General features: G+C 41.0%; 1 protein-coding gene across 3 annotated transcripts in view; it reads right to left on the bottom strand.

The window, feature by feature from the left end:
- Positions 1–15,653, bottom strand: part of ADCY7 (adenylate cyclase 7) — a 145,279-nt gene that overhangs the window by 87,778 nt on the left and 41,848 nt on the right. Inside the window, exon 2 of one of the 3 annotated variants that reach the window (XM_072117686.1) lies at positions 11,970–12,062. The exons of 1 other annotated variant lie outside the window; for it this stretch is intronic. The gene's annotated coding sequence lies outside the window, so the exon portion shown is untranslated. Of the gene's footprint in view, positions 1–1,255; positions 1,422–11,969; positions 12,063–15,653 lie in introns of those variants that run through there. One more of the 3 variants, XM_072117687.1, reaches the window with a different exon arrangement.

Genomic DNA, 15,653 nt, shown 5'->3' with positions numbered 1-15,653 from the left:
TTATTACATTACATATGTTAGTCAGTCAATTCACACATTGTGAGAAAATGACTCCTGGTGAACAGGAGAGGAAAGAGGAACTAAAGCTGGATTGCAAAAACGACACACAGTATAAGAAAATATGAATGCTTGTCCTTGTTTGTAGCTATGATTTGTTTGCAACTATGATTTGTTTGCATGCATGAGGAGGATCATCAATGTTATTTATATTATGTTACTGTACCAGTCCCATCTACTATAGGCTGAGATGATGAGATTTGCTTCTAGAGAGAGAATGAAGGTGGTATTTGGTGTCAGCACATCTTGTGAACATGATACATGCTGAGTGTTCCTCAACAGCACAATGAATCACAGGTAGTTAGCCCTGCAAGTTTGTGATAGAGATGTTAACTCTTTGGTTTAAAAAAAAAAAAAGAAAAGAATAACTGGTTCTTAAAAGGGTAATCTAAAAAGGGTACCTGTAAGGCTAAATTCACTAATATCGGCACCCGGGAGAGAATGCGGGAGCTCATTCCCTCTCCATAGAAATGCACAGCGCCGTATTCCGCTGCAAGATAGGACATGTCCCATCTTTCTACAAGCTACGGAACGGTACGGTGCCGCAAGTGTGCGGCACCTTACCGCTCTGGTACGGCGCTGTGCGCCAACTGCCATCCATGGGGGACTTATATACGCCATATATACGTCGGTCGTATGTACGCCCCCCATACGTGTGTGAATGTAGCCTAAAGGGGAGAGGGTGCGCCAGATTCATGAATTGTTGATTCATAAATCTGGCCACCCCTGTACTGCTCCGACAGAGTGACACATTTCTACTGCATGATAAATGTGTATTTGAAAGAATCTGGAAAGCAGGAAAAGGCGTTTTTGGCTACAAATAAATGTCAGACCGGGTAATAAATGGGTAGGTTGGTTTGTTATAGACTGAATACATCCTGCCATTGCATTGTTTTCTATATAATTTAGTATATCAATCTTTACAAGGTTTGCCATTCTATAAGATGATACCAAAAGACTGAACTGTTTCTATTCAGAAGAAAAATAAAATATTTTTGGTATCTTCCTATCAGAACCCTAAAGTTGCTGTGTTCTCAACACTTTATATAAAATAACAGATTACATCTAGGATGCACCACAAATGGAAGATGTAGTTTAAGGTTACTGTTTGTTATAGCAAAAGATGACTTATCATATTACCAAACAATACCTAAAATTAAATATAGTGGGGACAATAATAATAATCGATACTACTCACCTAACAGATGACTTTAGCCCAGTCTCTAAAATATCATGTACACACAGGACCAATTACATAAAAGCCTGCAGCCCCATATACATCATTTTCTCATAAGAAATAGGAGCTCTTAGGTCCCGTTATGACCCGCCAAATAAACACTATCAGTTTCATCTCCTCCGATTTGCAGAACTTCCTCTGCACACCCAGTTTTACACAATGTCAAAAACAAGCAGTGTGCAAAGCTCCAAACAACCATCCTCTTTGACAACCACAATGTCTAAAATGGTGACGAACATCTGTGTATTTATTCATACACACATGCACTTTACATACATACGTTTATACACAATTTCCTAAATGTCAAGGTCATTGCGTAAGTTCATATGTAAATTTATATCCTAACATGAGTAAAATAGAGTATTTTAAGCTTATTTCAGAAATTGTATATACAGGTGGTCCCCTACTTAAGAACACCCGACTTACAGACAACCCCTAGTTACAAACCGATCTCTGGATGTTGGTTATTTACTGTACTTTAGCCCAGGCTACAATAAACAGCTCTAACAGTTATCACAGGTGTCTGCAATTAAGATTTATTGTTAATCCTGATTCTTATGACAATTGTCAGAGAGACGAAAAAACATTTGACTGGGGTTACAATATACAATTCCGACATACATACAAATTAATCAACTTAAGAACAAACCTACAGAACCTATCTTGTACGTAACCCAGGGACTGCCTGTAGTCTAAATCACAGAATAAAAATGTAAATTTGATAATTGTAAAAGAACAAGAACACTAATCAAAAACTAGAGAACACTCTAAGATACCTACCAGTTATTGGTGGTAATCTAGCATTTAGTGATCATTTCCTTCATAACCTGACAAACCCTATTTCGTTGGGAGCCTTAGGCTACATTCACACACATGTATGGGGGACGTATATACGGCCGACGTATATACGCCCAATATACGTCCCCCATACACTTCTATGGGCTCACGGCACTGTACGGGAGCTGTACGGTGCAGCACACGTGCGGCACCGTACCGCTCCATAGCCCTGGAAAAGATAGGACATGTCCTATGTTTTCCCGTGTTACAGCGCCGTGCCCCATATGTTCCTATGGAGAGGGGCGGGGGTGAGCCGCGCGCTGCCGTGTGCCCACAGTGCTACGGTGCAGCGGGCAACGGCAGTGTGCATATAGCCTATCTTTGCAGTTTTCACTGGCTTTCCGTAAATGGTGAGCCGTTCCAAAGTGACCAAAACAGCAACATTCATGAAGGACAATACCCCGTCACACAGAAAAAAGGGTAAAGAAGTTCCTTGAGATAGAAAACAATGAAACAATTAAATGGCTTGTCCAGAGTCCTGATCTAAACCCAAAAGAAATTCCTTAGTGACAAAGTTATGGCTAAAAATCCCACAACAGTCACAGAACTGGGGAACACAGTGGAAGAAAAATGAAGCAAAATAACACCCGAGCAGTGTGCGAGACTAGTGATGCCCTGTGGCCGCTTATGTGCTGAAGCCATTTATAGCAAAGGTCTGTACAGCCACTGACTGGTGACTGCAGTACCCTTCTGAAAATGTAATTATAATATTTATCTGCCTTAGGCTACATTCACACGACCATATGGGGGACATATGTACGGCCGCACAAACGCCCCCATATAGAAAGCAATGGAGGCAAGGAGTACGTGCTATAGAGATACGAGATATAGAGATATACACACACAAGCAACCCGGTGGGTTACGTACAAGATAGGTTCCTTGGGTTTGTACTTAAGTTGAATTTGTATGTAAGTCGGAACTGTATATTTTATAATTGTAGCTTCAGAAAAAAAAAATTCTCCCACTGACAATTGGATTTTCTAAATTTTTTTTTCTGTAATGGGACCAAGGATTAACAATAAAAATTCATCATAAACACTTTACAGCTGATCATTGCAGCCTGGTACTATAGTAAAGCTTCCAGAGAACTTCACCAGTGGTCACAGAGGGAAGAGAGGTCCATCTGTAACTAGAGGTCGCCTGTAAGTCGGGTGTCCTTAAGTAGAGGACATATATATACATATACATATACACGCAGAGTATTCAAAGCCAATTGGTGAGATAAAAAAAGTTCTTTTTTTGCTCATTTGTATAAACGCTGCACCACATCTTACAGAAAAAAAAACTGAAATGTAGATATTTTTGCTAACTTATTGAACAATAAAAGCTGAAATATCTCATGGTAATAAGTATTCAGACCCTTTGCTCAGTGCTGAGTAAAAGCACCTTTTTGGCTAGTACAGCCATGAGTCTTCTTGGGAATGATGCAACAAGTTTTTCACACCTGGGATTTGGGGACCCTCTGCCATTCTTCCTTGCAGATCCTCTCTAGTTCCCTCAGGTTGGGTGGTGAATGTTAGTGGACAGCCATTTTCAAGTCTCTCCAGAGATGCTCAATTGGGTTCAGGTCAGAGCTCTGGTGGGGCAGTCAAGAATGGTCTGAAGCCACGATTTTGTTATTTCATCTGTGTGCTTAGGGTCATTGTCTTGATGGAAGGCGAACCTTCAGTTCAGTCTGAGGTCCAGAAAACTCTATAAGAGGTTTTCTTTCAGGATATCTCTGTACTTGGCCGCATTCAGCTTTCCTTCAATTGCAACCAGTAGTCCTGTCCCTGCAGCTGAAAAAACACCCCCCATAGCATGATGCTGCCACCACCATGTTTCACTGTTTGGATTGTATTTGGCAGGTGATAAGTTGTGTCTGGTTTTTGCCACACATACCACTAAAACCATATAGCCCCGACTGGTGGAGGGCTGCAGTGATAGCTGACTTTGTGGAACCTTCGCCCATCTCCCTAAGGCATCCCTTGAGCTATGCCACAGTGATCATTGATCTTGGGGTTCTTCTTTACCTATCTCACCAAGGGTCTTCTCCCATGATTTCTTAGTATGGCTGGATGGCCAGGTCGAGGAAGAGTTGTGGTTGTCCACAACTTCTTCCATTTAAAGGGGTTATCCGGGCTTAAGAATAATTTAGGGCCAGGCTGGTGCGGGCTATTTAAAAATAATAAACATGTACTTACCCCCTCCGGCGCTGCGGATGTCCCGCATCTGATCTGTACAACGGTTCGTTTACAAAGGCACACAGGGAGCTTCCAGATGGCAGGCAGCTCCCATCCGACACCATCTCCTAGCGCTTACCACGCTGAGAGATAGGGATGGATGGGAGGAGCCGGCCACCTCGCTGGCCGGAAGCTCCCTGTGTGCTGCTTTTGTGCCCCTGTAAACAAAACAGGCGCACGGATCAGACAGACCACAGCGAGGTACATCAGCGGCGCACATTTTTTTTTATATGTAGGGCGTACTGTAGTCAATTAAATAAACACAGGGAGAATATTAAGAAAATATTTCTATTACATGGCGTATCGAAACATTGTTCGCAGTGCAGTCCGAAAACACAATGCCCCATTTCTATCACACCAATTGACCATGTGCCTGTTACTGTATCCAATAGATTCCAGACTATATGTCGAAGAGAAATCCGTTGGATGTATAAGCTTGATACATTGTCACCAAATGGCTTAAATAAGACCAATGAAACCATTCTCTAATACCACTTAAATTGAGAGAGTTTTATACTCACCAATTGGGTTCTGCTCGGTTACTTAGAACTTCCTTGCTTCCAAGGAACGTAAAAGCGTTGCTCGCTGTCCATCATTTCTGATCCTTCTCTGCATCCTTACTTGCAGTTCCGACCTCGTTCCGCTATATGTCGCTGTGTTAAACTGCATCTTATGAAAACTATTCTTTATGATACCAGCAGGGAGCTGTACTTGTAGTCCGGAACTACCCAAATGTGAGCGCTGTTGTAAGTCTGACACTGGACACTATATCATAGCATGTATCCTAAGTACCACTTCTTATATATATAATATGACTAGGATGTTTATTGTAACAGATTTATCATTTTATTCCTGTTTTAAATATCCATTCGCACTACATAGGACCGGGAAATATCCAGGAACTTCAGGCTACTTCCAGTAACGGCATCCAGAATCCTATATATTGTCAGTCTAATTTTTTATACATATGAAGCAGAAGAAGCGCTGGGCTCAAATGTGAAACGCGTTGTTCTTAATGCATTTTTATGTAGATGATTTTATTTCATTTTTTTGTAAAATACCGTAAATGGTTTTTACCCAAAAACGTGACCGACCAGTGCCATTTTAGCTTTCCAAACCAATTCATAACCTATACAGGAAACATGATGGTTTTTGAAACAACATTGGGGGACACTTTCCAAGTTTTCCCAATTGTTCTGACTGACCTTCATTTCTTAAAGTAATGATGGCCACTTGTTATTCTTAGCTGCTTTTTTCTAGCCATAATACAAATTCTAACAGTCTATTCAGTAGGACTATCAGCTGTGTATCCACCTGACCTCTGCACAACACAACTGATGGTCTCAACCCCATTTATAAGGCAACAAAACCCACTTATTAAACCTGACAGGCCACACCTGTGATGTGAAAACCTTTTCTGGTGACTACCTCTAGAAGTTCACCAAGAGAATGCCAAGAGTGTGCACAGCAGTAATCAAAGCAAAAGGTGGCTACTGTGAAAAACCTAAAATATAAGACATATTTTCAGTTCCACAATTCAGTTCTACAATTCCACATGCGCCAATTCATAGTATCTATATACAATCCTTTTTCCTAACCAGTTAAAAAAAAACTTTTCTCGGTTTTTTATATGATAGCTGTAATTATATAGAAACCGGACAAAGGTTGTGCATCTGTTCCGCAATATTTATTGCTTTGAGCACACAACAGAACAAGGAAATTACCATTTTTATTGGAAATGTTGGAAGTGGAGATATAGCTGCACTATATTGACTATATGTGTTTGTCATTTGATGTGGGACAAGGTAAACATTTGTCAGCTTTGTGATCAATTGGAATCAAATGGACTTTTTAAATAGAGGAGGGGGCCTTAACTGGATACTTGAAACTGAGGTTTTCAGGAAAACCACTGCTGTCACCAACTCAGTAATAAGGTGGAATAGCACTCAACCCCTACCACCTAGACATGGCATACCGAGGGGTCAATATTTCTGACTCAAAAGCGTTTTTAACAGAAGTGTGACCCGGATGCAGTACTGAGAGAAGCCTATAAACATGCCTTAAGGCAGGACTGCACTGACTTACTACAAGTGAAAGAACACGTGGCCAATGATGGCTTAGTGAGATAAATTAATGCTTTTAACAATGGTGGAGATGCAGCAAGGAGAGAGTAGTTGTTAGGCATTGGGACACATTGCTGATAGATCTGAACATCAGAGACATATTTGGGCCCAGACCACTCATAACTTACATGAGAGAACGGGCCTTGACTTTTCATTTGTTGTTGGTACATATACCCTATACAGGCAAAATACCTGGCTTGGACCACGTTTAGATGTAGTAGATGCATAGCAGAGAACAAAGCTGAAGAAGAGGTGAGAACCTAGGGGACATCCCTTTAGGGATACCCAAATTACCAGACATGTCAACCTTTCTCATGGAAGCAATGTGTAGAAAAGGTGAATCGTCCTGTGACGGGTGGAAATTGAGACAATACAGATATATTTCGTCTGGACACAGTAGCACCCAAAGGATCCTTTGCACACTGTTGTTTTCTTTCTGTAAGCTGCCTATGTGCCAGCACATATCCGTTGTTTAAACCTATGATACAAATAAACACATGGTTTGTGGATTGTATGGAAGGGGGCCATAATACCTGAAGAAATAAGAGAAATGTCATCACCTCTAACATCAATCTTTAGAAGGAAGGCCGTTTCTACAACGGGGTGGGACGTGCGACCACCCAGGGCGGCAACCATGTGGAGAGGATGGGGGTGGGGACAACCTCTATTCTCTACCCGCTCAGAATTGCACAAGAATCAATAGCATCTGCATCACAGGACTCATGTGGTAACCTTTCTAAGAAGAGGAAGCTGTAGGAGCTGGTCCCTCATCAGATACTTGTGATACGGGATATTACTCTGCATACTTGCACGGCGTATTTTTTCTCCAACGGCACTGATACGAGTTATATGAGCCAGCTGGCTTTGAATGAAGAAAGAAGCATTGTTGCAATCAATTGCCTATACTCTTGGGGGTTTCAATACTGAAGCAGCCGAGTGTTTATAAATACAGCATACACGTGGTCTGCACTCCCATTACAATTGTATATGTTTTAATGGGGACATCCCTTATCACTAATCCCAGTGTGTTATAACACATACCTACAATGCTGATCATTGAGTAAAAAAATTAGATTTATCAGTTTATTCCTTTTTATATGAATACAATAAAAGTTCTGTTTTAAAAATACACCCTCACATCTTTCCCACTTTACCCTATCCCTTTACCTAACGACGAGGCCCTTTATTTTGCATTTTAATTTTTCACTTCCCACCTTCAAAAATCTTTAACTTTATTTTTCCATGTACAGAGCTTCGTGAGTGCTAGCTTTCTGCGTAACAAATTACACTTCAAAGTGACGGTATTTAATATTCTATCCTGTGTACTGGGAAGCAGGAAAAAAACTCCAAATTGGTGAAAAACCACGTTTTCTTGTGGGCTTGGATTTTACGGATTTCACCGTAAATTTTGTGCGCACCAAATGACATATCTATTTTATTCTTTGGTTCTGTACCATCACGGGGATACTAAATTTGTATAGGTTTTATAATGTTTTCATACATTTACAAGAATAAATTTTTGTACAATTTTTTTTTTAAATTTAGCCATTTTCTGGCGCTAATAACTTTTTCATACTTCCGTGTACGGAGCGGAGGGTGGTGTAATTTTTTGTGATTTTTGATGACGTTTTCAATGCTTCTATTTTTAGGACTGTACAGTCTTTTGATCACTTTTTATTGAATTTGTTATATTTTTCAAAATGGCAAAAAAGTGAGATTTTCGACTTTGGGCGCTATTTTCCATTAATGAGGTTAAGCGCAGTGATAAACTGTTATTATATTTTGATAGATTAGGCATTGTTGGACGCGGCGATACCAGTGACCAGGACAAGGAAACATCCTCTACGAGAAGCAGTTATAGCAACGCCATAAACAGGAATTCTCTACTGTAAGAGCAATGAGACTGTGGAGTTCTTTGCCACAGGAGGATGTTATGGCGGACTTTTTGTACATGTTCGAGAGAAGTCCAGGTACCGTTCTTGAAAGAAAAAAATATCAAAAGTTCTGTGAAAAAATGTATTTTTAAAAGTAAATGTCACACTTCGTAGGGACGAACCGTCAGAGAGTCTATGGGCAGAGTCTGTGGACTCCTTGGACCACCACGGTGGATAACGATACTAGCTGCAACTCGGAAGCAGAGTCTAAGTGGACTCCTGGTCTTTGCCAGAGCCCACCGCAAAGTGGGATGGTCTTGCTGCGGCGGGGAGCCACCAGGTCGCTCCACAGGTGCGACTATGCCTGCGGTGGCAGGACCACAGGAAGGCAGTATATATATGTCTGTGTTGGGGCCAATGGCGGATCTTCATATACACGGTATGGGCGGGCACCCGGGCCCTAGGCCCTATATGAAGATCCGCCATCAATCTTAAAAAAAAAAAAAAAAAATCTATACTCGCCTTCCGGCTTCTACTCCAGAGCCCCGCGACTCCTACTTCTGCTCTTCTGGCCCGGGCACATCTCTATGATGTAGCTGTGTCGCGTCCATTTGTAGTTCTAGTGTATGCGTCGCCCGGGCCCTTACACTATCCCGTGTCATAGTGATGCTTCTGGGCCGGAGGGAGAAGACGGAGCCACGGGGAGAAGGAGGAGAAGAAGCCATAAGGAGAGTATAGATTTTTTTTTTTCAAGAGGGCTGTGAACATAACATTAACCCCTTAACGCTCTGCGTCGTAGCTCTACGGCGCAGAGGTATAAGGGATGTATGAAGAGGGCTCACGGGCTGAGTCCTCTTCATACAGAGGTGGGGGTTTTTGCATTTTGCACAAAACCCCCACCGCTAATAACCGCGGTCGGTGCTTGCACCGATCGCGGCTATTAAACCTCTAAACGCCGACGGCAAAGTCGACGGCGGCGTTTAAAAGACGGCGGCGCGCGGGCGCCGCCATCTTTTTTTCGATCGCCAAGCCCCCGAACGTCATCGGGGGGCGGCGATCGGTTACCATGGTAGCCTCGGGTCTTCTTTTGACACGAGGCTACATGGTTTATGCAGGTTCGTTACAATGAGCCAGTGGCTCATTGTAATGTATGACCTGCAAAAATGCCATATATTGCAATACTGTAGTTTTGCAGTATATGGTAGGAGCGATCTGACCATCTAGGGTTAATGTACCCTAGATGGTCTAAAAAATAGTGAAAAAAAAAGAAAAAGAAAGTTTAAAAAATAAAAAAATTAATAAAATATTAAAAGTTCAAATCACCCCCCTTTCCCTAGAACGGATATAAAACATAACAAACAGTAAAAATCACAGAAAATGAAATAAAAAATGATCAAAATGTCCCACAGACCTCAAAATGGTAGCAATGAAAACGTCGCCTCATTTCGCAAAAAATGACCCCTCACACATCTCCGTGCGCCAAAGTATGAAAAAGTTATTAGCGTCAGAAGATGGCAAAAAAATTTTTTTCTTTTTTGTACACATTCGTTTAATTTTTGAAAATATATTAAAACACAATAAAACCTATATAAATTTGGTATCACCGCGATCGCACCGAACCAAAGAATAAAGTAGGCATGTTATTTGGAGCGAAGAGTGAAAGTCGTAAAAACTGAGCCCACAAGAACGTGCGTTTTTTTTTTCAATTTTTCCACATTTGGAATTTTTTTTCAGCTTCGCAGTACACGGCACGTTAAAATAAATAACATCACGGGAAAGTAAAATTTGTTACGCACAAAATAAGCCCTCAAACAGGTCTGTACACGTAAAAATGAAAAAGTTATGGATTTTTGAAGTTGGAGAGCGAGAAATCAGCCGAAAAACCCTGCGTCCTTAAGGGGTTAAAAGGGGGCATCTGGGATGGCTATTTCATGAAAGGGGGCATCTGCTGTGGACATTTCATTATAAGGGGCCTTTTGGGGTGGACATTTCATTAAAGGGGGCATCTGTGGTGGACATTTAGTAAAAGGGGGCATCTGGGGTAGACATTTTATTAAAAGGGAACATCGGGGGTGGACATTTCATTAAAGGGTATCATCATCTTCATGAGAATGTATACCTTATCTGGCAGGAGCAAAGGACAGCTAGTTTATATGTCATCATCAGCAACAGTGTAGTAGCCACCTGAATTATATACAGACCTGAAATGGCTGCTTAGGGAGCAACTGATATATGTTACAGGTCAGGACAGAATAAACAGGGTCATCAGAGAAGCCCACAGTGACTCTGCACGGGCCTGCGCTCAGGTGTTCAAATACAATTGGCCAAAAGTACATAATAACAGTACATAAATTGCATCAGACAAAATAAATGAATATTATTTGAGTATAAAGACCAAAACTGAAAGTGTTGTATTTGGCAACAAATGCGATCATTACAATATTTTTAGTCTGCTGCACTAGTTTTCATAAGCACAGCTTGGTGACTTTTGCCACATAAGTATCTGCTATCTAGTTTACATCTGCTGGGCTTCTAAATGTCATTTTATTGTTTTAAAGCAAACAAGTTGAGACATTCCGCACTTCCGATCATCTGCTTGTAAATCTCATACATAAACATGGCTGCTGTATTGACACTTTTTTCTGCATTTAAAAACAATTTTATTTCTGGTTTACATTTTTATGTATTGTGTATAACCAATGATGCAGCAAATAAAATCATGACAACCAGAGAGCTAGAAACTTAAAGGAAAAACAAAATCCAATGGTTTCCAAACACAGTAAAACCCAGAGGCAGACGCTAACAGCCACCTTATTATATACTTCTGCACATCTTTCAGTTCACTGATATTGCTGGCCTACAGTACATCTGTACTTGCGTCTTCAATAAATCGACTATACAGACCATCCCTGCAATAATAATCTTTATTTATATAGCACCATCATATTCTGTAGCTCGTTACAAATCATAGAGAACATATAAAATTTAATAAGACATTACAGAGTAAAAACAGTGATGCGGAACAATAGGAGTGAGGGCCCTGCTTACAGTCTATGAGGGAGAAGGGGGTATAAGTATACAAGAGGTATAAGAGCTGTATAATGGTCCATTCATTCTTTATAAGGGAACAGAATGAAATAATTTTATAAATAAAGATGCCAGCCATCAAGTTATAAACAGAAGTCCAAGGTCAATGGGACTGCATAGAAGCCTGTAGCTCGGTATCTGGTGTTTGCCAATAACAGACGGGAGGAGGAAACAGGACTGGCTAGTCAAGAGAGAGTTGAAGTTTCATGCAGTTAGCAAATGTGATAGGCTTACCTAAAGAGATTGGTTTGAAACTTTAGAGGTTGGGTATAAGTCTGATCGTCAGGGGTAAGACATTCCAGAGAATTAGTGTAACGCAGAAGAAGTCCTGGAGACGTGAGAGGTTCAAATTAAGGTACAGAATAATCTAAGATCTCTGGCAGATTGAAGAGCATGGGTTGGGTGATAGACTGAGATCGGGTAGGCAGGGAGGAGCAGCATTGTGAAGAGCATTATGGATGGTGTTTTTTAAACTGTTTTTGGAAGGAGACGGGCAACCAGTCAAGTGACTGGCACAGACCGGAGGCATACCTGTAGCGTTTGCAAAATACTGCAATCACTTGCAGTCAGGCCGCATGATGTGTAGACATTCTCACAGTTCACTTTCACCAACTCCATGGTACTCTGCAGGGATAAAATGAACCCTTTACTTAAAACCTTTCAAACTTCATGACAGCAATGAACAAACTTAGAGATATTGGTCTAGAACACTTGTTTAAAACGCTTCACAGTTTTATTTAAGAAATACTCTCTCTAATGTTTGTTTTTTTAAAATAATTTGTTTTAACCCTTACAAGCAGTCTTGACGTTTCTGTTTTTTACTCCCTTCATTCCAGAAGTGATGAACTTTTTTATTTTTAAGTTTTCAGAGGTATATAAGGACATGTTATCTGCAGGACAAAGCGTACATAGTTTTTAGTGGCACCATGTAATATTCTGGAAAGATGGAAAAAAATTCCAAATGCAGAAAAATCGACAAAAAAAACCACATTTGCGACGTATTCTTGTGGGTTCTGTTTTTACGGCTTTCATTCTGCACTTTAAATGATGCCTCCCTCTTTATTTTTTCAGTCAATACGATCACAGCGATACCAAAATTTATATAGGTTTTAGTAGATTTAAAAACAAATAAAAATCTTTTGTACAAAAAATGATTAGCCGTTTTGCCAATCATTCTTTTACACTTTGGTGTACGTACCTTTTGCGGTACATACTGGCGTTTAAATTTTTATCAATTTGGGATCTATATGACTGTTCAATCACTTTTTATTCAAATATTCATGGATGGAAAAAAAATGGCAATTCTGGAATTTGGGCGCTATTTTCCGTCAGGATTAATCTTTTGTATATCTTTATAGAATGGGCATTTCGGGAGGTGACGATACATTACAGCTTTATGATTTTTACTGTTTTTATATGTGATCTAGGGAAAAAAGTTCAATTTTTTTTCCTATCATTTCAGACCCTACAGGGTCTTTAGACTTTAACCCTACAGGGTCTGATTGCTTATACTATATACTGCAGCAATTCTGTTGATGATATCTAGTATCCTGCCATCTGCAGGCTATTGGATATCATTACATATGGTAAGCCTTTATGATACTGTAGGCTGACATGGCAACTGCGGCACTAAACAGGTTAACTGCTGTGAGTGGTGCAGCGTGTATGGAGAGAGCTCTGCCAGTGAGAGAAGAAAAGTATATGTCACAATGTATCCCATTGTATGCTTTTACGTTGGCCTACATCCTCCGGTTTAGCCTCTTCCGGTGAAAGCAAGAGGAAGAGTAAATGTCGGCAGCAGGCAGGGATTTGCTTCTGACAATGTCAAGGTTGTCTTCCTGGTGATGTAACTGTCTTTATATGAGCAGTTTCATCACTGAAGGAATACCCACAACATACATGTAGCAGAGGCCGAGGTTAGATGCCTTATGCTAGCATCTGTCTCCCATAGCTCATTATGGTCTGCACTAAACTTTTTTATTTTTTGCTTTTACTCTTGTTTTCCTGCTGTATATCCAAACAGAGACCTCTAAATGCCAGTGTATTTCTAAGGACATCTTTAGTGTGTGTTAGAAGCTTTCCTGGCATACTCTGAACATGTATAAAAAAAAAAAAAATCACATACACTGTGTTCCAAATTATTATGCAAATAATTTTTCTCATATTTTCCAAAATTTCCAAAGTCACTCTTCATGTATTGTTTGGCCCACTGGAACCGTTTCTGCTTGTGTGCAGTGGATAGACGAGATCGACAGGATGGCTTACGCACAGCTGTAAACCTCTGAAGGACCCTGCATCTTGTTGTTTGAGGACGTTGGAGGCACCAGCAGCTTCAAAAACTTTTCTGCTGCTATGACGAGGCATTTTTGCAGCTGCTCTTTTAACCTGACGTAATTGCCTGTTGAAAAGAGTCCTCAATTTTCAGAACGCACACGTGTGCTGTGAATCGGCTACATACTTCTTGATTGTGCGATGATCGCAATGAAGTGTCTTGGCAATGCTGATTGTAGTCATGCCTTGACCTAAACACTCCACAATTTGTTGCTTCTCAGCAGACGACACATCCTTTTAATTTCCCATTTTGGCTGAAAATGTAGGCTGCTTAATAATGTGGGACAGACTTCTTAAGTATTCTTGCCATTAATTGGACACACATCCTAAACTAATTAGCACAGGTGTCTGCAATTGCTTTCAGTGATATAAAGAGCCCTGACACAAATCACCATCAATGAGTTTACCTGACAGAATTCTTACCTTATCACTCCTAAGGGTGCATTCACACGTTGCAGTTAAAACTGCATCGCAATCAGCTTTGAGGTGGCATTAGGTGCAGTTTTGTCAATTGAACAGGTGAAAGACATGAACTGAACGAGTGAATTTGATTTTGAAGGAGAAAACTGTTCCACAAATGTCATTCACTCGTTCAGTTCATGTCTTTCACCTGTGAAATTGACAAAACTGCACCTAAAACCCCCTCAAAGCTGATTGCGATGGAGTTTTAACTGCAACGTGTGAACGCACCCTAAACACTTTCTGCATAATAATTTGGAACACAGTGTATGAATGTAGCCTAAATTGTCCACTGTTGGGATGTAGTTTCGTAGGATTGAAATGAAGGAAATATTTACCCTTTAGTATTGTTTTATATTCACACACTGGCACGTAAAAAAGCTAAGCACCCTAAGATCTATAGGACTGCATAAGCTTCACTTATAAACACATAGCGGGAGGGGCGCGTGGCGGTATGACATGAGGAGCATGTCATAGGCCGCTCTCTCTGGAAGCATATCTCGCAGTCGCGTGCTGGATTTGAAAGCCAGCATCTGTATGCCGGGTGGTGTGGCATGATCTGACCTGGGCCTCCTCCATCTTTCCAAACTGGCCCCGAGACGAATCGCCGGAGCGCTGAATCGATCAGACACGAGTGTGGAGAGCAGCTGCTGGATTTCGTGACGGCAGATGCGGCGGGCAGCGGCAGCTGAAGTACATATGGAAGCTGCGGTTCGGGTAACCCTTAGTTAGCTGTCCAGAACACTGGAGCCATGCTGAAAACGGAGCTGCTTGCCGAAGGGGGATTTACCAGAAGGCTTCTAGTGACCCCCGCGACAAGTCTTGATATTTGTGCGACACATGGAGTGGGCGAGATGCAGTTAATCTGCACAATGTGAGAAAATAAGTGCTTGCTGATTTAGTCTATACGATAATGGCTGGCCAATATATGATCTTTGTCTTGCTTACTGCCGCTGCTGTTCATCACTGCTCATCTACTTTATACGATAACAGCTGGCCCATACAGGATCTCTGTCTTGCTTGCTGCTTACCGCTGCTGATGTTGCTGCTCATCTACCCTATACAATAACAGCAGGCTTATTTCTGATTCTTGACCTGCTTACTGCCTAGTGCCGCTGCTGTTGCTGCTTATTGCTGCTCATTACTGTTCATCTATTGTATACGATAACAGCTGACTCACATAGGATCTCTGATTCGCTTACTGTTGATGCTGCTGCTGGTCACCCCCCATATACTAACTAGTACATTACTAGTGTGGATGCTCTTTCTTATTGGGTCAGCTGAACTATTCCACATAACAAGCACCGTTACACGCATGGTGCACAACCCTGTTTTGCACTGTCCATAGAAGTTTAGAATTTTAAATCGCTGATGGTTACATTTCCATCTTATATCTATTCTAGCTCTGCAAGTAATAATAACTGT

The sequence above is a fragment of the Engystomops pustulosus genome, chromosome 7, assembly GCF_040894005.1.
Source record: "Engystomops pustulosus chromosome 7, aEngPut4.maternal, whole genome shotgun sequence".
NCBI lineage: Eukaryota > Metazoa > Chordata > Amphibia > Anura > Leptodactylidae > Engystomops > Engystomops pustulosus.
Note: the sequence above shows the minus strand (reverse complement) of the source record. Positions and strands in the feature narration are given on the sequence as shown.